The sequence below is a fragment of the Rhinoderma darwinii genome, chromosome 2 (assembly GCF_050947455.1).
Source record: "Rhinoderma darwinii isolate aRhiDar2 chromosome 2, aRhiDar2.hap1, whole genome shotgun sequence".
NCBI classification, from domain to species: domain Eukaryota; kingdom Metazoa; phylum Chordata; class Amphibia; order Anura; family Rhinodermatidae; genus Rhinoderma; species Rhinoderma darwinii.
The window spans coordinates 136882424-136907292 of record NC_134688.1 but is presented as its reverse complement, the minus strand read 5'-3'; the positions used below and the strand labels follow the sequence as shown (position 1 = coordinate 136907292).

The 24869-nt window shown below is 49.0% G+C and overlaps 1 non-coding gene across 1 annotated transcript; it reads left to right on the top strand.

The window, feature by feature from the left end:
• Positions 1–1925: 1925 nt before the first annotated feature.
• LOC142747817 (small nucleolar RNA SNORA23) lies at positions 1926–2042 on the top strand. The gene has a single exon (XR_012882053.1). It is a non-coding gene; the product is annotated as a small nucleolar RNA SNORA23 (small nucleolar RNA).
• Positions 2043–24869: the final 22827 nt, after the last annotated feature.

Sequence of the window (24869 nt, the reverse complement as noted above, 5' to 3'; positions counted from 1 at the left end):
GTCGTAATCTTTTCTAAGCTGAAACATCTAGTCCTGTACCAGAAGTATGAGAGTAGAAAAAGGGATCTGCTACATCTAGTCCTGTACCAGAAATATGAGAGTAGAAAAAGGGATACATTGGTTCCTATTAATATCATTATCATCAATTATCAAAACTCTCACTACAATATTATGTATTCTCACTAATCCTTGGGACTTGGGTGGATGGTGATACTGAAGGTGAAAGTCCTTCACAGAGAAGCCGCGTGTCCCAAGGTTAAATAATGGACAAAAAACGATTCTTAAACAGTGTGATACCCAGCATTTGGCACTACAGAAGATTACCAAAGCTATGACTGCTGTGATAATGGATTCCCAGCCAATATCTTTTTAAATGTACTTGAATTTCACAATTTAATTAAAGGGGTATTCCCAATTTAAGCATTTTTGGCATATCCACAGTTCGCAGATTCCCAGCCGCACTCTCTATACAGTTTGGTATAGATATTCAAGTCTATGGGAGCTAAGAAAAGCAGTGGTGGGACCTGCACCTATCAGGCATTTATGGCATAGCCTGTACATATGCCATAAATGTTATAACCTTTAGGTTAACTGCAAATGGGGTGGAAAATTCTACCGATATTTACACATGCAGATTTTGCTATGGAAATTGTTGTGGATTTCACCCCTCACATTGAAAGTAGTGAAATCTTCAGGGAAAATCCGCAACATAAATTGACAGATTTTAAAGTCCCTGTGTAGGAAAATTTACGCAGCATGTAGATGAGATTTATTAAAATCCCATCTGCTTTACTGGTACTGTATTACGCTGCAGATTTTCAGACGGAATATCCATACCAAAAATCCGCTCAGTGTGCAACTTCACTTAAAGGGGTTTTTCACCTTCTGACAACTGATGAACTATCCACCGAATAGGTCACGGTACATGATCTGTGGGGGTCCGACACCCGGACTCCGCACAGATCAGCCGGTTCGGTGCCTCAGTGCACCGGACGTACATGCTGGAAGAAGTTGGCTCCGGCCATGGAATAACGGCAGACAGGGCCGCACCTACCATGAGGCGAGTTGAGCCTCTGGCTTCAGATGGCACCCTGCAGAGTCTCAGAGGGGGCGGCATTCCAGAGCTGCTGGCTGACGTTTCCATCGCTTATCAGCAGCTGCAAGATGTGCTGCCTCCTAAAGAGAACATTTCTCCGGTGCCACCTTAATAACCCCCCTGACTTCCCCCCTGCTCTCCACTCTTCTGTCCCTATTGTAATATGATCCTGCTCATAGTCGGGATGGAGAGGGTGGCGCGCAGCGTGTCTGCATTGCACTGCTGCCGGCATGAAGAGGCTGAGGGGAAAGCCTGCCATGGACTCATCACCTCTTCTACTGATTTCCTCTAGAGTCTCCCTGCACGGCGAGAGAAGATCCATATAGGCAGCAGCCTGCACAAAAGGTAAGTGTAATGTGTATGTGTAGTGTGTACTGTATGTGTAATGTATGTGTATATATATATATATATATATTTGAGGATGTAATATATGTATGTACTGTATGTGGATATTTGTGTACTGTATGTATGTACAGTATGGCCTCACGCACACAACCGTTTTTTCGCGTCCATAATTTATCCGCATATTTTGGCTTTTCCACATCAGACAGACCGAGATTATTTTCAATAAATCCTTTTATTGCAACATACGGTGAGTGCCTTGTGCTTTCTACCTTTTACAAACTGTGAATTCATTCATTTCTATTAGCCTATGCACACGAACGTGGTTTACATAGATCCATGTGTGGGCCTCGAATCCGGACCGCAAAAACTCAAAACAAGTATTTTTACAGTCCGGATTTGCGGATTTTCCAATAATGGTGAATTGTGGATCCGTGAATCATAATGATACACGAATGCACAACTAACCAGTGCGGTCCTGTGCATGAGGGCATAGTGTGTGTAATGTTCGTGTGTGTGTGTGTGTGTGTGTATATTATATATACATGCACACACACACACACACACACACACACACAGAGAAGAAAGTCGATAAGAAACAAAGCGGTACAGTATTCACCCGAGCACTTCTGCTGTTTCGTTTTAGCGATCAGAGGGTGCTAAGTGTTCAGACCCCCAATGATCAAAACTTCTGATATTTTAATATGACATGTCAAAGTTTTTTTTTAAAGTTTAATTACACTTTAAAGGAAAGGTTTTTTTTATGTGTTTTAAGTTATGAGTGTAATGGTTGGGGGAGGGGAGACAACAGGTGAGCCCTAATCTACCTGCAACTCAGTCCCTGCCTACTTGCAACGACCCGCCCTAGGCGACGGGGTACAACTGGGCGGCGGTCCCTATGCTCAGTAAATGCAAGACAGACAACACAAGACAAGGGCACACAGCAGCAAAGGGGAGTAAGGGCAGTTGCCCATGGAAAACCGTGAGCAACAGGCAGTGGTAAACGAGCCGAATCAAACCAGGAGAGTACGTAGTAGCAAAACAGAGCAGGAGAATAGTCAGGCAAGCCAGGGTCAAAAAGCTACAGCGTGTAATCAAGTAAATAGCAGGAATAGCAGAGCCAGGAAACAAGAGAATCACAGGCAAGGAACATGCTGCAAGTGAGGGTATAAATAGACCAAGGGCGGGAGCTAGAACCGTCAGGCCAGGCTGTGATAGGTTCTCCTTCTCCTCAGAATGCAAGCCTGAGTGGTAACAGATCGCGTCACTCTAGCAGACCTTGGAGCTGATGAAGTCTGATTGACCCCGGGCGTCAACACAGTACATGTGTTCAAGCAAACCCTTTAGAGTACCCCCCCTTTTATGAGGGGCCACTGGACCCTTCCTAGGTGGGCCTGGCTTGTTGGGGAACCGAAGATGGAACTTCCTGAGCAATATACCGGTGTTAACATCGCAGGCGGGTACCCAAGTCCTCTCCTCAGGCCCGTATCCTCTCCAATGGACCAGGTACTGGAGGGAGCCTTGGACCATCCTGCAAGCGGAGCAGCCTTTCAAGAGGGAGGCATGGAACACGTTGTGTATCTGAAAAGACGGGGGTAACTCCAGGGCAGAAGGAGACAGGGTTGAGTACCTCAATGATTTTGTACGGCCGTATATACCGGGGAGCAAATTTCTTGGACGGAACTTTAAGGCGCAAATTTTTGAAGACAGCCACACCAGATCCCCGACCACAAATAGCGGGTTAGTTGAACATCTTTTATCTGCCTGAGTCTTTTGGATGCTCTGGGATGCCTCAAGGTTCTTCTGAACCTGGGCCCAGACTGTGCACAGTTCCCAATGAATGACATCTACATCGGGATTGTTGGAACCACCAGCTGTAACGGAGGAGAACTGTGGATTAAACCCAAAATTGCAGAAGAAGGGGGAGACCCCCGACGAGCTACTGACCCGGTTATTAAGGGAAAATTCAGCATTGTGAGAAACTAGACATGGACCGCACAATCCACAGTATATACGTTGATCTGAGCCGCTAGGCATAATTTAGAAACATGAAGATGAGGTTCTTTGTAAACATTTTGATCAAACTGTATAAGCCCACTTGCCACTTCACGGCGACCTCTTTAAAGTGGGTCCCTACTCTAGCGGTTGCAGCACCGCATGGCGGCTACCGCCACCGCAGCACCGCTCCTGCAGAGGGAGCAACCCAGGGGCCCAAAAGCACCCATGCCTTCAGACCGTGCCAAGCCTCCTTGGTTCTGGGCCACGTCCCCCCACAAGTGCAGCACTACAGCAACAGACACCACCATACAGCACCACAACATGTGAACAGATGGAATGCGCTCACCTTGCCATGCGCCCCCAGTGGCTAACTGAGAGCACAAGCAAGAGCAGGAACACTTATGAGGTCATTCTGGAATTAAAATCAGCTGGGTATTTTTTCAAATGCGTGGAGTGCTGGTACCAAGTAAAACAAAGGAAATGAGGAGGATAGACTATACAATATCAGCATTGTGAGAAACTAGACATGGACCGCACAATCCACAGTATATACGTTGATCTGAGCCGCTAGGCATAATTTAGAAACATGAACATGAGGTTCTTTGTAAACATTTTGATCAAACTGTATAAGCCCACTTGCCACTTCACGGTGACCTCTTTAAAGTGGGTCCCTACTCTAGCGGTTGCAGCACGGCATGGCGGCTACCGCCACCGCAGCTCCGCTCCTGCAGAGGGAAAATTCAGCGAGGGGAATGAAGGAGACCCAATCATTTTGACAGTCTGAGATAAAGCACCTTAAGTATTGTTCTAGAGACTTATTAGTCCTCTCAGTTTGTCCATTAGTTTCAGGATGGAAGGCCGAGGAAAAGGACAGATCAATCTCCAGTTTCTTACAGAAAGCTCTCCAAAACAATGAAACAAATTGTACCCCTCTGTCGGAAACAACATTGACCGGAACCCCATGGAGATGCAGGATGTGTTTGACAAACAAGGTAGCTAACGTCTTGGCATTGGGTAGTTTCTTGAGGGGTGCAAAGTGGCACATCTTACTGAAGTGGTCTACTACAACCCACACCACCGACTTGCCTTGGGATGGAGGCAGATCGGTGATAAAATCCATGGAGATATGAGTCCAGGGTCTCTGGGGAATGGGCAAAGAACATAGTAAGCCCGCAGGTCGGGACCTGGGAGTCTTGGACCTAGCACAAATTTCACAAGCGGTGACGTAGGCCTTAGCGTCTTTAAGCAACCCAGGCCACCAATAGGTTCTGGAAATGAGGTGCTTGGTACCCAGGATGCCTGGATAGCCAGATAGTGTGGAGTCATGATTCTCCCTGAGCAACCTTAGCCGGAATTGCAGGGGAACAAACAGCTTGTTCTCAGGAAGGTTCTCGGGAGCAGAACCTTAATCAGCCACAATTTCGGAGGGTAAGGCTGAATCCACAGAGGATACGATTATACCTGGGGGAAAAATACAAGCGGGATCCTCCTCAGGAGGAGGGCTGGCCATGAAGCTATGCGACAGAGCATCAGCTTTGATATTTTTTGACCCAGCCCTATAGGTAACCACAAAGTTGAATCTCGTAAAAAAACAACGCCCATCGAGCTTGTCTCGGGTTTAGCCTCCAGGCAGATTCTAGGAACACTAGATTCTTGTGGTCGGTAAGAACCGTTACCTGGTGCCTAACCCCCTCCAGGAAGTGGCGCCACTCTTCAAATGCCCATTTAATGGCTAAGTTCGCGGTTGCCAACGTCATAGTTTCTCTCAGTGGAGGAGAATTTCCTGGAGAAGTAGGCACAGGGACGGAGATGGGTGAGAGACCTAGTACCCTGGGACAAGACAGCACCCACTCCCACCTCGGAAGCGTCAACCTCCACGATGAATGGCTCCATTTGGTTAATCTGAATCAGCACTGGGGCAGAGACAATGCACCTCTTAAGGATCTCAAAAGCCTGAACCGTCTCCAGAGGCCAGTGGAGGAGATCAGCACCTTTACGAGTGAGGTCCGTAAGAGGCTTAGCGATGACCGAGAAGTTAGCAATAAATCTCCTGTAATAATTAGCAAACCCCAGGAAGCACTGTAAGGCCTTCAGGGAGGCAGGGCGGACCCATTCTGCCACAGCCTGAACTTTGGCAGGGTCCATGCGGAATTCGTTAGGAGTGAGGATTTGACCCAAAAATGGTTTCTTCTGCACCCCAAACACACATTTTTCGGTTTTTGCAAAGAGTTTGTTTTTCCGAAGGGCCTGGAGCACCTTCCTGATATGCTCAATGTGGGAGGACCAGTCCTTGGAAAACACAAGTATATCATCAAGGCACACTACAAGAAATACCCCCAGATAGTCTCTTAAAATATCATTGTAAAGGATCTGCCAGGCACAGCTTCGGGGTTAACTTCCATAGGTAATCAGTCTTCACCTGAGTCTATCTCTCTGAGACTGACTCCAGCTTCCACCACTCAGGCTGGCAGGCTTAGGAGTGGGAGAGCCTATCGCAGCCTGGCCAGACTCAGCTAGCTCCCGCCCTCTGTCTATTTTTACCTGCCTTTCCTGTTCCTCCTTGCTTGTGATTCTTTCCGTGTGGTTTCCTGGCCCAGCTACAGCTCCTAACTATTTGATCCTGCTCCATACTGACCCTGGCTTTCTGACTACTCTTCTGCTCTGTGTTTGGTACCCCGTGCTCTCCTGGTTTGACTTGGCTCGTTCACCACTCTGTTGCTCACGGTGTTGCCGTGGGCAACTGCCTCTTTCCCTTTGCTTTATATTCCCTTGTATGTTTGTCTCGTGCACTTACTGAGCGTAGGGACCGCCGCCCAGTTGTACCCCGTGGCCTAGGGCGGGTCGTTACAAGTAGGCAGGGACCCCTGTTTTTGAACTCCTTGTTTGCTCCATGTACTGTTAATGCAGGGATTATCGTCCGATTTGGTTTTAGGCCTTCCCTGGTTGCAGTTGCATAATCCCACGTTTGACTGGAATACTGGGGATCTTACCAAATGGGGTGATAAATGCTTGACGTCCTGTTTTTCTGTTAATTCTATTTCTCCCCCTGAGGAGGTGAACACGCTACCTGAGTTTGTTCAGGACTTCGCTGATGTTTTCTCTAAGGAGGCCTCCGAAGTGTTACCTCCTCATAGAGAATACGATTGCGCTATCGATTTGGTACCAGGAGGTAAGCTCCCTAAGGGTAGGATATTTAATCTCTCTTGTCCCGAACATGAAGCCATGAGAGAGTATATCCAGGAATGCCTGGCCAAGGGTTACATTCGCCCCTCTACTTCTCCGGTAGGTGCTGGCTTCTTTTTCGTAGGGAAGAAGGATGGTGGTCTTAGGCCATGCATTGACTACCGTAACCTGAATAAGGTCACTGTAAGGAACCAGTATCCCCTTCCTTTGATTCCTGATCTCTTTAATCAGGTTCAGGGGGCACCAATGGTTCTCTAAGTTTGATCTACGAGGGGTGTATAACCTTATCCGCATCAAAGAGGGAAATGAGTGGAAGACTGCGTTTAACACGCCCGAAGGTCATTTCGAATACCTCGTCATGCCCTTTGGGTTGTGTAATGCGCCGGCGATCTTCCAGAATTTCATAAATGAGATTTTGTGAGATTACCTGGGGATATTTCTTGTAGTGTACCTTGATGACATACTGGTGTTTTCCAAGGACTGGCCCTCCGACATTGAGCATGTCAGGAAGGTGCTCCAGGTCCTTCGGGAAAACAAACTGTTTGCAAAAACCGAAAAATGTGTGTTTGGGGTACAGGAGATACCATTTTTGGGTCAAATCCTCACTCCTCATGAATTCCGCATGGACCCCGCCAATGTTCAGGCTGTGGCGGAATGGGTCCAACCTGCCTCCCTGAAGGCGTTACAGTGTTTTTTGGGGTTCGCTAATTATTACAGGAGATTCGGTGCTAACTTCTCGGTCATCGCTAAGCCTCTTACGGACCTCACTCGCAAAGGTGCTGATCTCCTCCACTGGTCTCCAGAGTCTGTCCAGGCTTTTGAGGTCCTTAAGAAGTGCTTTATCTCGGCCCCGGTGCTGGTTCAGCCCAACCAAATGGAGCCATTTATCGTGGAAGTTGACGCATCCGAGGTGGGAGTGGGGGCTGTCTTGTCCCAGGGTACCAGGTCCCTCACCCATCTCCGCCCCTGTGCCTACTTCTCCAGGAAGTTTTCGCCCACTGAGAGTAACTATGATATTGGCAACCGCAAACTCTTAGCCATTAAATTGGCATTTGAAGAGTGGCGCCACTTCCTGGAGGGGGCTAGGCACCAGGTAACGGTCCTTACCGACCACAAGAATCTGGTTTTCCTAGAATCTGCCCGGAGGCTAAACCCGAGACAAGCTCGATGGGCGCTATTTTTTACCAGATTCAACTTTTTGGTTACCTATAGGGCTGGGTCTAAAAATATTAAGGCCGATGCACTGTCGCGTAGCTTCATGGCCAGCCCTCCTTCGGAGGAAGATCCTGCTTGTATTTTGCCTCCCGGTATAATCATTTCTTCTATTGATTCTGATTTAGTCTCTGAAATTGCAGCTGATCAAGGTTCAGCTCCCGGGAACCTTCCTGAGAACAAGCTGTTTGTTCCCCTGCAATACCGGCTAAGGGTACTTAGGGAAAATCATGACTCCGCACTATCTGGTCATCCAGGCATCCTGGGTACCAAACACCTCATTGCCAGAATCTATTGGTGGCCTGGGTTGCCTAAAGACGTTAAGGCCTACGTCGCCGCTTGTGAGGTTTGTGCTAGGTCCAAGACTCCCAGGTCCCGACCAGCGGGCTTACTACGTTTGTTGCCCATTCCCCAGAGACCTTGGACACATATCTCCATGGATTTTATCACTGATTTGCCTCCATCCCAAGGCAAGTCGGTGGTGTGGGTGGTAGTAGACCGCTTCAGTAAGATGTGCCACTTTGTGCCCCTCAAGAAACTACCCAACGCCAAGACGTTAGATACCTTGTTTGTCAAACACATCCTGCGTCTCCATGGGGTCCCTGTCAATATTGTTTCGGACAGAGGGGTACAATTTGTTTCTTTGTTTTGGAGAGCCTTCTGTAAGAAGTTGGAGATTGATCTGTCCTTCTCCTCTGCTTTCCATCCTGAAACCAATGGCCAAACTGAGAGGACTAATCAATCTCTAGAACAATATTTAAGGTGTTTTATCTCTGACTGTCAATATGATTGGGTCTCATTCATTCCCCTCTCTGAATTTTCCCTTAATAACCGGGTCAGTAACTCGTCAGGGGTCTCCCCCTTTTTCTGTAATTTTGGGTTTAATCCACGGTTCTCCTCCGTTTCACCTGGTAGTTCCAACAATCCCGAGGTAGAGGTCGTTCTTCGGGAACTGTGCACAGTCTGGGCCCAGGTTCAGAAGAACCTAGAGGCGTCCCAGAGCGTACAAAAAACTCAGGCAGATAGAAAACGTTCTGCTAACCCCTTGTTTATGGTCGGGGATCTGGTGTGGTTATCGTCTAGGAACTTGCGTCTTAAGGTCCCGTCCAAGAAGTTTGCTCCCCGGTTTATTGGGCCGTATAAGGTCATTGAAGTCCTCAATCCTGTTTCCTTCCGGCTGGAGTTACCCCCATCTTTTCGTATACACGACGTGTTTCATGCCTCCCTCCTTAAACGCTGCTCCCCGTCCTTGGCTCCCTCGAGGAAACCTCCTGTTCCCGTTCTCATCCCTGAGGGGGTGGAATTCGAGGTGGCCAAGATTGTGGACAGCAAGATGGTCCAAGGCTCCCTCCAGTACCTGGTCCATTGGAGAGGATACGGGCCTGAGGAGAGGACTTGGGTACCCGCCCGGGATGTTCACGCTGGGGTATTGGTCAGGAAGTTCCACCTTCGTTTCCCCAGTAAACCAGGTCCACTTAGAAAGGGTCCGGTGGCCCCTCATAAAAGGGGGGGTACTGTAAAGGATCTGCCAGGCACAGCTTCGGGGTTAACTTCCATAGGTAATCAGTCTTCACCTGAGTCTATCTCTCTGAGACTGACTCCAGCTTTCACCACTCAGGCTGGCAGGCTTAGGAGTGGGAGAGCCTATCGCAGCCTGGCCAGACTCAGCTAGCTCCCGCCCTCTGTCTATTTATACCTGCCTTTCCTGTTCCTCCTTGCTTGTGATTCTTTCCGTGTGGTTTCCTGGCCCAGCTACAGCTCCTAACTATTTGATCCTGCTCCATACTGACCCTGGCTTTCTGACTACTCTTCTGCTCTGCGTTTGGTACCCCGTGCTCTCCTGGTTTGACTTGGCTCGTTCACCACTCTGTTGCTCACGGTGTTGCCGTGGGCAACTGCACCTTTCCCTTTGCTTTATATTCCCTTGTATGTTTGTCTCGTGCACTTACTGAGCGTAGGGACCGCCGCCCAGTTGTACCCCGTCGCCTAGGGCGGGTCATTGCAAGTAGGCAGGGACAGAGTGGCGGGTAGATTAGGGCTCACTTGTCCGTTTCCCTACCCCTATCATTACACTCATTTATGAAATTCTGGAAGACCGCGGAAGCATTACACAACCCAAAGGGCATGACGAAATATTCTAAATGACCTTCGGGTGTATTAAACGCAGTCTTCCACTCATCCCCCTCTCTAATCCGGATAAGGTTATAAGCCCCCCGAAGATCGAACTTAGAGAAACATTGGGCCCCCTGAACCTGATTGAAGAGATCAGGAATCAAAGGAAGGGGATATTGGTTCCTTACAGTGATCTTATTTAAACTTCAGTAATCAATGCACGGCCAAAGACTACCATACTTCTTCCCCACGAAGAAGAAGCCAGCACCTACCGGAGAAGTAGAGGGGTGAATGTAACCCTTGGCAAGGCTTCCCTGGATATATTCTCTCATGGCTTCACGTTCAGGACAAGAGAGATTAAATATCCTTCCTTTAGGGAACTTAGCTCCTGGTACCAAGTCGATAGCGCAATCGTACTCTCTATGAGGAGGTAACTCTTCTGAGGCTTTTTTAGAAAAGACATCCGCAAAGTCCTGAATAAACTTGGGTAGAGTGATCACCTCCTTAGAGAGAGAAACCAAATTAATAGAAAAACATAACGTCATACATTCATTACCCCATTTAGGAAGATCACCAGTATTCCAGTTAAAAGTGGGATTATGCGTCTGCAATCAAGGGAGGCCTAAAATCAAATCGGACGATAACCCCTGCATCACTAACACAGAACACTGATCCAAATGAATGGAGCCGACAATGAGTTCAAAAACAGGGGTATGCTGCATAAAATAACCATTAGCAAGCGGAGTGGAGTCAATACCCACTACCGGGACAGGTTTAGGCAAATCAATTAGTTGCATAGCTAGAGACATGGCAAATTCCACAGACATAATATTAGCAGCAGACCCCGAATCCACGAAGGCGCTGCCGGTGGCAGACCTTCCAACAAAAGAGACCTGAAAGGGAAGCAAGATTTTATTAGGCTTCATGTCAATGGGAAATACCTGTGCGCCCAAGCGACCTCCCCGATAGTCACTTAGGCGCGGAAGTCCTTCCGGCTGATTATTCTTGCGCCTGGGACAGGAGTTCAATTGGTGCTTGTCATCCCCACAGTAGAAGCAGAGACCATTCTTCCTGCGGAAATCTCTACGTTGTTGGGGAGACACGGAGGCCCCGAGTTGCATCTGTTCATCCGAGTTCTCCATGGAAGAACGAAGCAGCGGAACCTCTGGAGCCATCATTGGGGAGCCAGAGGTGAAGGCACCAGAACGTTCAAGTCGTCATTCCCTGAGACATCGGTCAAGATGTACCGCTAAAGCCATAGCCTGATCTAGAGAGTCAGTGGGATAGCTAACTAATTGGTCTTTAAGGGCGTTCGACAGACCCAATCTAAACTGGCACCTCAAGGCAGGGTCATTCCACCGAGAAGCTACACACCACTTCGTACAGTCAGAACAGTACTCCTCAACGGGTCTCTTACCCTGACGTAAGGTCACCAGCTGACTCTCAGCAAAGGCAGTCTTGTCAGTCTCGTCATAGATGAGCCCGAGAGCAGAAAAAAAAAGGTAAATAGAAGAAAGTTCAGGGGCGTCAGGAGCCAAAGAGAAGGCCCATTCCTGGGGGCCGTCCTGGAGCAGGGACTTAATTATACCCACTCGCTGGCTCTCAGAACCTGAGGAGTGGGGTCTCAATCGGAAATAGAGTCTACAACTCTTCCGTAAAAGAGAAAAAAGTCCTCCGGTCCCCCGAGAACCGGTCAGGCAACTTGAGGTGTGGTTCAAGAGGTGAGGTGAAGGGTACTACCTAGGTAGCATCACGCTGGTTGAACCTCTGAGCCAAGTCTTGGGCCTGTAGGGAGAGACCCTGCATTTGCTGAGCCAGGGCCTCAAGGGGATCCATAGTAGAGTCCGGGACCAGGGTACGAAAAGGTATGGGGCCTATGATTATATAATGGTTCGGGGTGGGGAGACGACTGGTGAGCCCTAATCTACCCGCAACTCAGTCCCTGCCTACTTGCACGGCCCGTCCTATGTGACGGCGTACAACTGGGCGACGGTCCCTACGCTTAGTAAGTGCAAGACAGACAACACAAGACAAGGGCACACAGAAGCAAAGGGGGAGTAAGGGCAGTTGCCCACGGAAAACCGTGAGCAACAGGCAGTGGTGAACGAGCCGAATAAAACCAGGAGATTACGTAGTAGCAAAACAGAGCAGGAGAATAGTCAGGCAAGCCAGGGTCAAAAAGCTACAGCGGTCAATCAGGTAAGTAGCAGGAATAGCAGAGCCAGGAAGCAAGAGAATCACAGGCAAGGAACATGCTGCAAGTGAGGGTAAAAAAAGAGCAAGGGCGGGAGCTAGAACCGTCAGACCAGGCTGTGATAGGTTCTCCCTCTCCTCAGCCTGCAAGCCTGAGTTGTAACAGATCGGGTCACTCTACCAGACCTTGGAGCTGATGAAGGCTGATTAACCCCGGGCGTCGACACAGAACCTGTGTCAGGCAAACCCTTTATAATGAGCCTATTTTTTCTAACTATTTTAATATGTTCCCTAATGTAACTGTATTTATTCATATATTTGTACTAACAAAGATGGGCCAGCCATCCTTATTAGCATCTGTGTATGTGTTTCTGCATGACACATACACAGGTGCTATATGGCGCACCCAGGGCATAGGGTCAGCACCCATCCCTACTTTCCTATCTCCTACTGGAGCCGTTCTAGCTTTGAACTGTGCATGCTCTGTGATATATACGGTTCACAGGGACCCACAACGACCCTCGCTTCTAGGGGGAAGACGGGCGCCATTTTATCTAAGAACGACAGCCACTGCAGTCATCGCAGGAGTTGTCTGTCAATTGAAATGAATTGCCAGGCCCTGCCTGCTGTGAATGCAGGACCGCCTGTCAATTCATTTGAATTGCCGCCTCCTCCTGCCCCACACCCTTAAGGCCTTATTCACACGACAGTGAAAAACGTCCGTGTGACGGACGTTCTTTTAACATGGCCATTTTCAGAATAAAGATGTTCTATGGGTGTATTCACACGGCCGTTTTTTTAACAGCATGTGAATAATGGCCGTCAAAAAATAGGACGTCCTATTTTTGGCCATTTTAACGGCCTGAAGGCCCCCATAGAAGTCAATGGATCCGCTGTCAATACATGTAACAACTGTTAAAAATGGATCTGTGACATGGGGATTTGCCAGAGAACTACTAGTTCCCTTGCTGGCTATCGGCGGTGCGATAACATACTCACCGATGCAGACACTTACCGATGCAGTGCTGTGTTCTTCTGGTGTGGTCTCTAGTCTCACAGGTTCTGCGAAAGCGACGTGATCACGTCATCACCGCCTTCGCAGATCCCGTGAGACTAGCGACCACACCAGAAAAACGCAGCGCTGCATCGGTGAGTGTCATCGTGTCGCCTTCACAGATCCCGTGAAGACGAGAGACCTTACCTAAAGAGGACAGCGCAGCATCGGTGAGAATGTACGGCATTTATGTCGGGCTGTGTGGCATCATATACAGGAGGGCTGTGTAGCCTATACAGGGGGGGGGGCTGTGTGGCATCTACAGTGAGGCTGAGTGGCATCATATACAGGGGGTCTGTGTGGCATCATATACAGGGAGGTGTGTGGCATCATATACAGGGGGCTGTGTGGCATCATATACAGGGGGCTGTGTGGCATCATATACAGGGAGGCTTTGTGGCATCATATACAGGGAGGTGTGTGGCATCATATACAGGGAGGTGTGTAGCATCATATACAGGGAGGTGTGTAGCATCATATACAGGGAGGCATATGGCATCATCTACAGGGGGTCTGTGTGGCATCATATACAGGGAGGCTGCGTGGCATTATATACAGGGAGGCTGTGTGGCATCATATACAGGGAGGTGTGTGGCATCATATTCAGGGAGGTGTGTGGCATCATATAAAAGGAGGTGTGTGGCATCATATACAGGGAGGTTTGTGGCATCATATACAGGGAGGTGTGTAGCACCATATACAGGGAGGTGTGCAGCATCATATACAGGGAGGCTGTGTGGCATCATATACAGGGAGGCATAAGGCATCATATACAGGGAGGAGTGTGGCATCATATACAGGGAGGCGTTTGGCATCATATACAAGGACGTGTGTGGCATCATATACAGGGAGGTATGTGGCATCATAACAGGGAGGTGTGTGGAATCATATACAGGGAGGTGTGTGGTATCATATACAGGGAGGTGTGTGGCATCATATACAGGAGGTGTGTGGCATCATCTACAGGGGTCTGTGTGGCATCCAGTGGCATAGCTATAGGGGTCGCAGCGGTCGCAGTTGCGACCGGGCCCCTAGGCCTGGGGGGCCCACGGGCCCCCGTTGCCATACAGCAAGCTTCCTAAATAAATCTTCTGTGCCGTGAAGCCGGCTCTTCCTGGTTACTACGGTCACATGGTACACTTAGGATGATGCGACGCGGCCGGCGCTGCACTAATGATCTGCGGCACTGAAGACAGAACATGGCGGGTGCACTACAAAACACCCCCATGTTCTGTCCTCAGTGCCTGAACCGCCGCTCATTAGTGCAGCGTCGGCTGCATCTCCTCATTCTGACTGCGAGCACGCACTTAATGTCAGGAGCGGGGCAATGGCTGTATTACACAGCCGCAGCCCCGCTCTATAACGGCGGAGATCAGAGAAACCTCTCCTCTCCGCCGCTATTCTCCTGAATGCTGCGATCACAGCTGACTGCAGCATTCAGGGGAAAATGAGAAGGGGGGGTGCCCTAGGGAATTCTTGTGACGCGATTGAGGGACATACCATATATGGGCAGACAGCCCAGGGTGCATTGAAGGACCCCAGTGCTGTCTGACCATATTTCCTGCTGTTAGGGTATACTTAGGTATGTCCTAACAACAGCCTATGTACTATCAGTACACCGGCTAATATACTGTAATATAGATATATGCCAGTACATTAAAGTTGAAAAAATAAAGTAAAAACAAAGTAATGTTAAATAAAAAAAAAATACACATACGCCTTTTTTACAATAAACATTAAAATAAGTCTCAATACATAAAATATACATATAATCGGTATTGGCGCGGCCGTAATAACCTACACAACAATTTTTTTGCATCATTTATGATGTGTACGCTGTAAAAAATAAAATAAAAACTGCTTTCTATCAATTATTGTGGGGCACGAGGTGCGATGATGAATTTAACCTCCATGTGCCTCACATTAAGGTCTCATTTACACGAGCGTGTGCGTTTTGCGCACGCAAAAACCGTGGCGTTTTGCGTGCGCAAAAGGCATTTAACAGCTCCGTGTGTCAGACCTGTATGATGCGTGGCTGCGTGCTTTTCGCGCAGCCGCCATCATTATGACACTCCGTTTGAATGTTTGTCAACAGAAAAGCACGTGGTGCTTTTCTGTTTGCAAACATACTTTTGACTGCTGTTGCGTGAATCACGCGCGTCCCACGGAAATGCTTCCATGTGGTGCGCGTGATTTTCACGCAGCTATTGACTTCAATGGGTGCGTGATGCGCGAACAGCGCACAAAGATAAGACATGTCGTGAGTTTTTTTCAGCGGACTCATGCTGAGCCAAACTCACGGACTGTCTGCATTCCCCCATAGACTAATATAGGTGCGTACGACACGCGTGAAAAGCACGCACGTCGCACGCACGTATATCACGCTCGTGTAAACGAGCCCTAACAGTAATTAACCCCATCATGTACCTCACACATTAACCCATTATGACTGAGAAACATGATGGGGTTAATTACTATTAATGTGGGGCACATTCAAAATTCATCATCACACCTCGTGCCTCACATCAGAAAACGAAAGAACTTTTTTTTTTTTATTACTTTTGGCAAAGTAAACGAAGTATCGGTATCGTAGTGCAAATTTTAGTATCGTGACATCCCTACACTGTGGGTCGCGTCCCCCTGGGGATTCGTGTGAAGACCTTCGGGGGGTCGCGAGTCACTCACCGAGGGCCCGGTTCTATTCAATGCTGGAGCAAGGAGCTGACATCTCCTTGATCCAGCATTCACTGTGCCCTGAGCAGCTCGACGCAGGCAGGCGGGATGCAGCGACATCATCGCACCTGCCTGCGCTGAGTCACTCATAGCACACACCGGAGGAGGCGAAGGATCCTGCACCTGACGTGTGAACGGGGATAGGTAAGTAATTATGTTATTTTTCTATTATGCACATATGGGGGCATTATATACGGTATGGGGCTGTTATGGGGGGGGGGGCATTATACTGTATGGGGGCTGATATTGCGGGGGGGGGCATTATACTGCATGGGGGCTGATAAGATGGGGGGCATTATACTGCATGGGGGCTGATATGGGGGAATCATACTGTATGGGGGGCTGATATGGGGAGCATTATACGGTATTGGGCTGTTATGGGGGGGCAAGGCATCTGGGCATAGGCACGCGCAGGTGTCTGGTGATGGTGGTGTTGGGGAGTGGTAGGGGGGCCCAAGCTGAATTCTTGCACCCGGGCCCATGAGCCTTTAGCTACGCCCCTGGTGGCATCATATACAGGGAGGCTGTGTGGCATTATATACAGGGAGGCTATGTGGCATCATATACAGGGAAGTGTGTGGCATCATATACGGGAGGTGTATGACATAATAAACAGGGAGGCTGTGTGGCATCATATACAGAGAGGCTGTAAATAGTGTCTAGGTGAATATGTGACCTTCTTTTAAGTGTTTTCAGGGGGTTGGGACAAAAAAAGCCTGACCAATGAAATGAATCAGTTTTTTTAATGGCCATGAAAAACTGATGCAAAACAGATGTCAAACGGCCATTAAAAACAGACAGACATCCTGGAAATGGATGAAAATTTGGAGACGCTGATGCAAAACGGCCATGAAATACTGACAGTTGATCAGTTTTTGATGGACATTTTTTTTCAATGTCGTGTGAATATAGCCTTACCTAACATTTCAATGTGACTGCTAGTAACCCCGGTCACGTAGCTAATACAGGGAATCTTCTGTCACTTTAGGAGTCCATGCATTAGCATTTTCTGGTGCACGGGACCTCCCAGATGCGTCAGAATTATTAATAACGATTAATATTTCTGCCGGATCTCTAGTGTGCCACAATAGGAACTACACTTCATTGACCTCTAGTTTCTGTTGCAGCGCAGAGGAGAAGAAAGAAGACAGAAGACTGCAGTAGGTGAGTATATCTATTTTTATTTTTCATGCTGGTTATGTTTTGTTGTCAAGGTTCCCCTGGACCATTTGGACAACACCGTAGATTCGTTGGATTAATTCGATGATCGACATTTTTTTAAATAAAAATGTCAAAAGGTTATGTGAGGGAGTTTTTATTTCAATTTAAAAAAAAATATTTGGGGGGGGGCGTGGCCAACTATGATTGAGTGAGGACGTGCTTCTCTGAACTCCTCCACCAGCGTCCATTAAATTGGCTGACATCCTGCTTTTATGATGGGGAAGGCGACCAAAAAAGGCAAGGTGGCCTCCTCTCCACGGCCTCCATCTCCCCAGACTGCTATTGGGTCATTTTTTGGGAGACAGACACCCATGCACCTTAGGGGCCCAGCCCGGACTGAGACCCGAGGACAAGATGGCCACCTAGCCCTGGCACCTGGGCCGCCCCAGTGCCATGAGGGCTCTACCCAGCTATCCCCAGATGGTTCCCTACCTTACGGACTGCCTCCGCTGGGGTCTCTTGACTCCTCGCTCCAGGATAGGGGTGAGGCAGATGCTGGATCCCGGACTCTGCACCGAACTGCCGCCTAAGATGGCCGCCGTGACCTCGGCATGGTGGGTCCCGGCCGGCTTCTCCTGATGGAGGGGCCGGGCCTGTGAGGGCCCCTCCGCACTCCACTGCTGCCTCTGCCGCTGCTGATGCGGGCGGCACGCCGAGCCCTGGGACACATGAGGCTCTCCAAGATGGCCACCGCAACCTCGTCATGGCGGACCCCGGCCCTGCAAGTACCGTTATGCGGTCCCAGCCAGTCTCACCTGATGGAGGGGTCGTGCCTGTGAGGGCCCCTCCGCAATGCTCTGCTGCCTCCAATGCTGCTGCTGAGGGCAGCCTGCTGCTCCATGACACGCACGCGGCCTTCCAAGATGGCCGCCGCCATGAGATGCAGGGAGCGAAGGGACCGGAAGTGGGTCCTTTGGACGCGGCGGTCCTCCCGACTTCCTCTCTCGGAACATAGGCTCCTATGACAGCCCCTGATGGGAGCAGAATGCCTCCAGGCACTCGAGGCATGGCTGTACTGGAGAACTCCTGCGGGGATGGCCCTGAGTCCCGAGCGCTGCTCCACCTTCCAGCCTTCCCTCTCCAGGCTGCACCAGCACCGCTGTGGGGACTAAATCGTGAGTACGGCGGTCATGGACCCTGTGTCCCTGTGTATGATGATCAGGCCCCCATACCCTCCGACCTCACCTGGGCCCTAGCCCATCGGGAGCTTCCCCTGTTTGGTCCTCTGGCTCCTCTTGGGGTAGCCCCCCTCGTGCCCACCAGACCCCCTCAACCTCAATGTACCAGGGGCCTACTCCGCCCCATCAGCCCTTACCTCCCTCCCGCGCTCACAGTCAGGGCTTCGCCAGCCTCTCCTCTAGACACCATGTTCCGGAATCTGCTCGCACTCCGGAGGTTATTCCAGTTGTTTTTGGATTAAGTAAAACAGACTCCTCACCTGTACCTGTCTGTGAAAATTGACCGGCAACTCTCCTGGACATACGTCAGATGGTCCAACTGCTACCCACTAGGGCGGATATGACTTCCTTTGCTAGACAGATAGTGGAAGAATGCAAAGTGGAGTTTTCCCAGTTCCGAGCGGAACTTTCCTCACTCTCCACTATGGTGGATACCCTCGGTCAAGACCGGGCCGTGGACAACGCAACATTGGCCACTGTACAATCCACCCTGCAGCATCATTCTGCTCAATTATTTACCCTACAACAACATCTGGACGACATTGAGAATAGTAACCGGAGGAACAACATACGTATCCGGGGTCTACCTGAATCTATTCCAGCGTCCGATCTTTTCTCCACATTGTCAACTATCTTCAACAACTTATTGGGTCGCACACCAAATACCCATATAGAACTTGACCGAGCTCATAGAGTTCTCCGTCCACTGAGTCTTGATGACCAACGGCCCCGAGACGTTATTTGCCGGATACATTTCTATGCCATTAAAGATGCTATTCTGCAAAAAGTCAGACAACAATCCTCCATCTCCCACCACGGGACGCAGATACGTATATTGCCGGATCTGTCCAGACACACCCTAGCTCAAAGAGCAGTGCTGAAGCCCCTCTTGGAGGTTCTTCGGAATCGGGGCATCATCTATAGATGGGGCTTCCCCTTTGCCCTAATGGTCAGACGCGATGGTCACACCTATACATTGAGGTCTCCCAATGACTTACCTGATTTTCTCAGAGAGCTCGGCCTTCCTCCCGTCTCTATCCAAGAGTGGCCCTCGTTGTTGTCTGCTGCGGGCAGGGGACCCCAGCTGGGACGCCCTCCTTTGTTACACCAGGATTCGGTGGGAGGCCGGCCTCCGAGGGGCCCCAGAAGACGATCTGCCCATGGACGCTGCTGGGAGCATGTTCGGTCAGATGAGACGGCCCCTTCAGCATGAGGACCTGTGTTGATGGGAGCCTCATGTGTCTACTCTGGGACTTAGTTTGCCGTCCGAGATTTTTTATGTTCCTGGAAGCCCTCTTATGTTCTTGTTTACTGTGAGAGGCCTAGTTTGTTTTCTGCCTAAGAAATTGTGTTCATTATTGCTGCCATATGCCTTCCCCTCTATTCTCATTGTATCTATAACAATAGCTGTGTATATTTATACTTATTTTATTATATGCTGGCAGAGCGGGTCGCTCTCATGAATAGCTGTCACTTTCCCCCCGTAGGTACTGGACCAATCCAGAGTGCAGATGTCGCTCACTGGTCTCTTATATTTTTGTGTTTAGCTTATGCGGCAGTCTCTGTGTTGCTGCCTTTTCTTTTGTTGTTGTTTTTGTTTTTCTCTCACGCAATGTTTTCTTTGCCCAGATTGTGCCCCCCTCTTCTCGTCCTCTTCTTTGTGGTGATCCTGAACTCCTTCCTTACCTGTTCTCTTCAGAACATTTCAGAATGCGGTTCTGTATGCGCCCATGGCTGACCTCACTGTGGCCTCCTTCAATGTGAAGGGGTTGAATACGCCTGAGCAGAGAGCGCAAATCCTGCACCACCCCCATAAGCGTAAGGTACATGTTGCTTGTTTCCAGGAAACACACTTTAACGTATCCATACGCCAAAGTCGGGTAGGGGAAGTATGGAGTGGGCTCAAAAATAAAGCCCTCGTAGTACTATATCGACAGAAAAATAAAGACGTTATGGCTTCTGGAATGTGGGGAGGAAAAAACGAAAATGAAAATCTGAAAGTTGTTTACGATGGGAAGGGGTTAAGTAGGGTCTCTCCCCGCCTATTAGACACAAATTTTATACACACTGGAACTTTAGTAACAACCCACATTACAGATCCTGTGGGGTAGCCAAAGCTCTGCACAAATCCCTCTCCCATCAGGTCTTCAATATTGTCACCGACACTGACGCTAGATATGTCATCCTAGTCTTGAACATTGGTGGACGTGAGTTCATGGTGATCAATGCCTACGCCCCTAATACTGGTCAAGTCCCTTTCCTCCTTGAGCTCATAGACTGGTACCATACCGGTTGTACGGGGGACTGTGGTGTTATTCAGTGATTTTAATCTTACCTTGGACCCGACCCTAGATAATTCTACTGGTCGCTCCAGTATCGCCTATGGCGCTATCAGAAGGGTGCGACGCGCACTATGACAGCTTCAACTTTGCGATGCTTGGCGCCTTCAACATCCCTCTGATAAAGACTTTAGCTTCTACTCTAATCCACATGGCACCTACAGTCGCTTAGACTACATCCTCCTCCAACAACATGCCCTCCCCTGGGCGGTTTCCACATCCATAGGCAATATTTTATGGTCCGATCATGCCCCAGTGTTTTGTACCCTACACCTTCCTTTTCTCACTAAGGGTCCCTGGTCCTGGAGACTTAATGAGTTTCTTCTTCTTGATGGGGTCTGTGGTACTGAGCTGTTACAAACGGTTGAACATTTCATGTCCGACCACGCCCATGATACTACTTCTCCCATGATGCAGTGGGAGGCGCTCAAATGTGTGCTCCGCGGGGTCCTCATTAAACACGGCACACATCTTAAAAGAGAACGGGCCCACTCCCTGAAACTTGCCCTCCAAAAAATCAGCGCCCTTGAATTGGCCCGCTTTCACTCCCCCTCCTACAGGAGTTACAGAGCGCCCGCCAAGAAGCTAGACGTCTGTTAGGCTCGGCCCAGCAGCGTGCCCTCCAAGTTTGTAGGAGTAAGTTCTATGAGTTTGGTAAGAAAAGCATGTTGGCCAGGGTGTTAAAGGCTCAGTTGGCCCAATCCCATATGCTAAACATTAAATTTCCTTCTGGCCAGGTAGTCCACGCGACCCCCGAGATTGCGGATTGTTTTCACACCTTTTATTCTGATCTCTATAACCTTCGACCCTCCGCGGGCTCTTCCTCCCCGGATAGAGCCTCTCTCCCTTCTACCTTCATGCCTTTATCTGGTGCAGTGGTTGAGGAGATGGACGCCGATTTTACTTTACCGGAGCTCCTTGCAGTTATTAAGGATCTTCCGAGGGGGAAGAGTCCAGGTCCGGATGGATATACTGCCAAATTCTATAAGACATTGACAGACGGTTTGGCGCCACTTCTTCTCCACGCCTTTAATTCTATCTCCCCTGCAGTTTTGTTCTCCACAGGCTCCACCTTGGCACATATCACAATCATCCCTACACCGGGTACGGACCCGCAGCTCTGCTCCAACTATAGCCCCATCTCTTTACTCAATGTGGATTTAAAAATCTAAGCCAAACTGCTCCATAACAGACTAAATCAGCACCTTCCCCATTTAATTCATCCGGATCAGGTGGGCTTTGTGCCTGGCCAGAAGGCACGTGATAATACCCTGAAAACCATAGATATTATTCATCATGCCCAGTCCCATCATATCTCTCTCATGATCCTGTCCCTGGATGCCGAGAAGGCATTCGATAGAATATCCTGGCCTGGCCTTCTCCAGACTCTCCAACAAATAGGTCTTGGTCCATCCTTTATCGGTAAAATTATGGCCCTTTATAATTCCCCATCTGCCCAAATAAAAATAAACGGCTCCCTTTCTGCGCCCTTTACTATTCATAATGGTACCAGACAGGGTTGTCCTCTCTCCCCATTGCTGTACGTCCTCGTCATGGAGCATCTCATGGCCTCCATCCGGAGCAGCTCGGATATTAAGGGTATTATCATAGGAGGGACGGAATATAAGTGCTCTGCCTTTGCCGATGACCTTTTTGTCTATCTTACGGACCCACATGTATCTCTCCCATCGTTGATGTCCGAGCTGTCCCGTTTTGGATCATGGTCCAACTTTAAGATCAACTTCTGCAAGTCCGAGGCTTTGAATGTATCTCTTCCGCCCACGACACTCTCACTCCTCAAAAGTAATTTCCCCTTTTCCTGGCTGTCTAGGGGTATAACGTATTTGGGAGTGCGTATAAGTTCTGACCTCTCCCAACTGTTTACTAATAACTTTGCCCCTTTATTAGGCAAATTCCGCACTGATCTCGCATCATGGCATAAAAAGGAATTTTCCTGGTTTGGCCGTATTAATATCATTAAAATGTCACTCCTTCCCAAGTTGCTGTATCTACTGCAGATGGTCCCCATCTCCATCCCCTCTTCTTATTGGCTGCGTATCCAACAGTGTTTTGGATCCTTCATCTGGCCAGTGGGTCGCCCCCGCCTGAGTAGGGCAATTCTTACTCGCTCCAGGGGTGCGGGTGGGGTCGGTCTGCCAGACTGTCATCTTTATTATCTGGCGTCGACTCATGCTCGTGTTCTCGACTTTTTTCATAATTATGATTCTAAACTCTGGGTTCAATTAGCCCAACGGCTCTGTGCCCGTACCCTATCTACCTTGCCATGGACCCTGCCTGGGAACAGACTGAGACACGACTATTTTGTTTGTTTTTCATACTCTCATGGCGCTACGCTCTTCGGGGAAAGGAGGTTCGCTCTTGGACCCACTGGGGCGATTGACCCCTGTTACCGACAACCTAGCATTTCCTGCTGGGGAGGCGCGTCTCTCCTTCTTAGGCAGGTCTTCCACTAATCCCATGTATTTCACTCAGGTCCTATCCGATTCTTCCTTGCTCCCATTAACTACTATCTGCCTGGCTGAATCACCCCCACCGCGCCACATATTTCAATACTCCCAAATAAAACATTTCTATAGTGCTACTAAATGCCAGGCTCATCTTCATCTCCCCCTTACTGACTTTGAAAGTTTGTGTGTTTCCACCCGGCCCCCTGCACATGCCATTTCCACACTCTATAAGTTACTCATAGTCCAGCGATCTCCTCACCTCCCATCCTTTTGCAAGGCTTGGGAGGCTGAATTGAGTATGACATTTACTGAAGCACAGTGGAGGCGATCTTTTCATCTGTCCCAGAAAGCCTCGATTGCCATACGAGCCCAGGAAACCAGCTACAAAATTATTTCTAGGTGGTACCGGGTCCCTTCTGCTCTACATACATGGTACCCGTCTGTACCTGACACATGCTGGCGCTGTTGGCTGGCGGGGGGATCCATGTCTCATATGTGGTGGCGTTGCCCCTCCCTGCGAAATTTATGGGAAGCAATTCTTAAAATCATACTGGAAGTCTCGGGGGTCTCGGTTCCTAGGTCCCCCGAGACAGACCTTTTATTTATGTTCCCTATGCCACTACCCATCTACAAGCGCTCCCTAATTAGGCACCTTATTCAGGTTGCTAAATCGGTTATTCCCCGCAAGTGGAAGGCGGTAGCTCCTCCACTTTTGGATGAATGGTTTCAGGAGGTTGCCTTGATACAACGTATGGAACATCTCCTGGCTCAATCTCTGGCTGCCTCTGCACGATATACAGATACATGGTCCCTGTGACTTCAGTTTCTATCCTCTCCCACCTACCGCACTGTAGTGGCTTGAGGCCCAGCACCCATCCCTTCCCATGAGATTTTGTCTGTGAGGGGACTGCGTGCGAGTGTGGAGGAGATTGCAGGTTTGCTCGGCTCGCTCAGGTATTTATTATGTGCATAGCTGCCTTTTCTTACTTTTATGTATCCATGATTATCCGGAGCTGGAGTCCAGGCTCCACAAACTAACCTGGTCTCTTCCCTGCCTTGTTTGTCTCCTATTCTGTTCTTTCCCTTTCTTTCTTGTGTCTATTATGAGTGGTTCTTTGCTTCCTGTGATGGTGCTCCCATGCTTTGGCCATAGCATTTCAGGTTATACAGGATGTTGACTTATTGCACATTGTTTTGTTTTCCTCACCATTTCCTTTTCAGTCATACTCCTTCCCATTATGATGCCCCGATGGCTGTGGTAGTGGGTGCTCTTCATGGGTTGTGATGTTTACCCCTTTGTTTGGGCTGCGCCCTATTTGTCATGTTCTTTTTATTATGGGGACACATTTTCTCTGTATGTTTTTGTACATGTTTGTATTAAAACTAATAAAAAACTTTGAATTGGAAAAAAAAATAATCGTTTTTTATGTCTTTTTTTAATAATTTATTACCGTCTTCGTAATAGCCGCTGTCTGACAGCATCCATTACTAAGGCTGGGGCTTAGTGTCAGCCAGTAAAAAGGCTAGCACCAACCTCCCATTATTACCCCAGTACCCACCACTATTAGGGGTACCAGGAACAGCCAGGTACGATCCAGGACCCGACCATCTGAATGGATGACTGTGCCCGGCCATCACTTCAGATGTTCAGGTATTGGATCGTACCCGACTCTTCCCGGTAACCCTGACGGCGTTGGGTACCGGGGTAATAATGGGAGGTTGGTGTTAGCCTTTTTACTG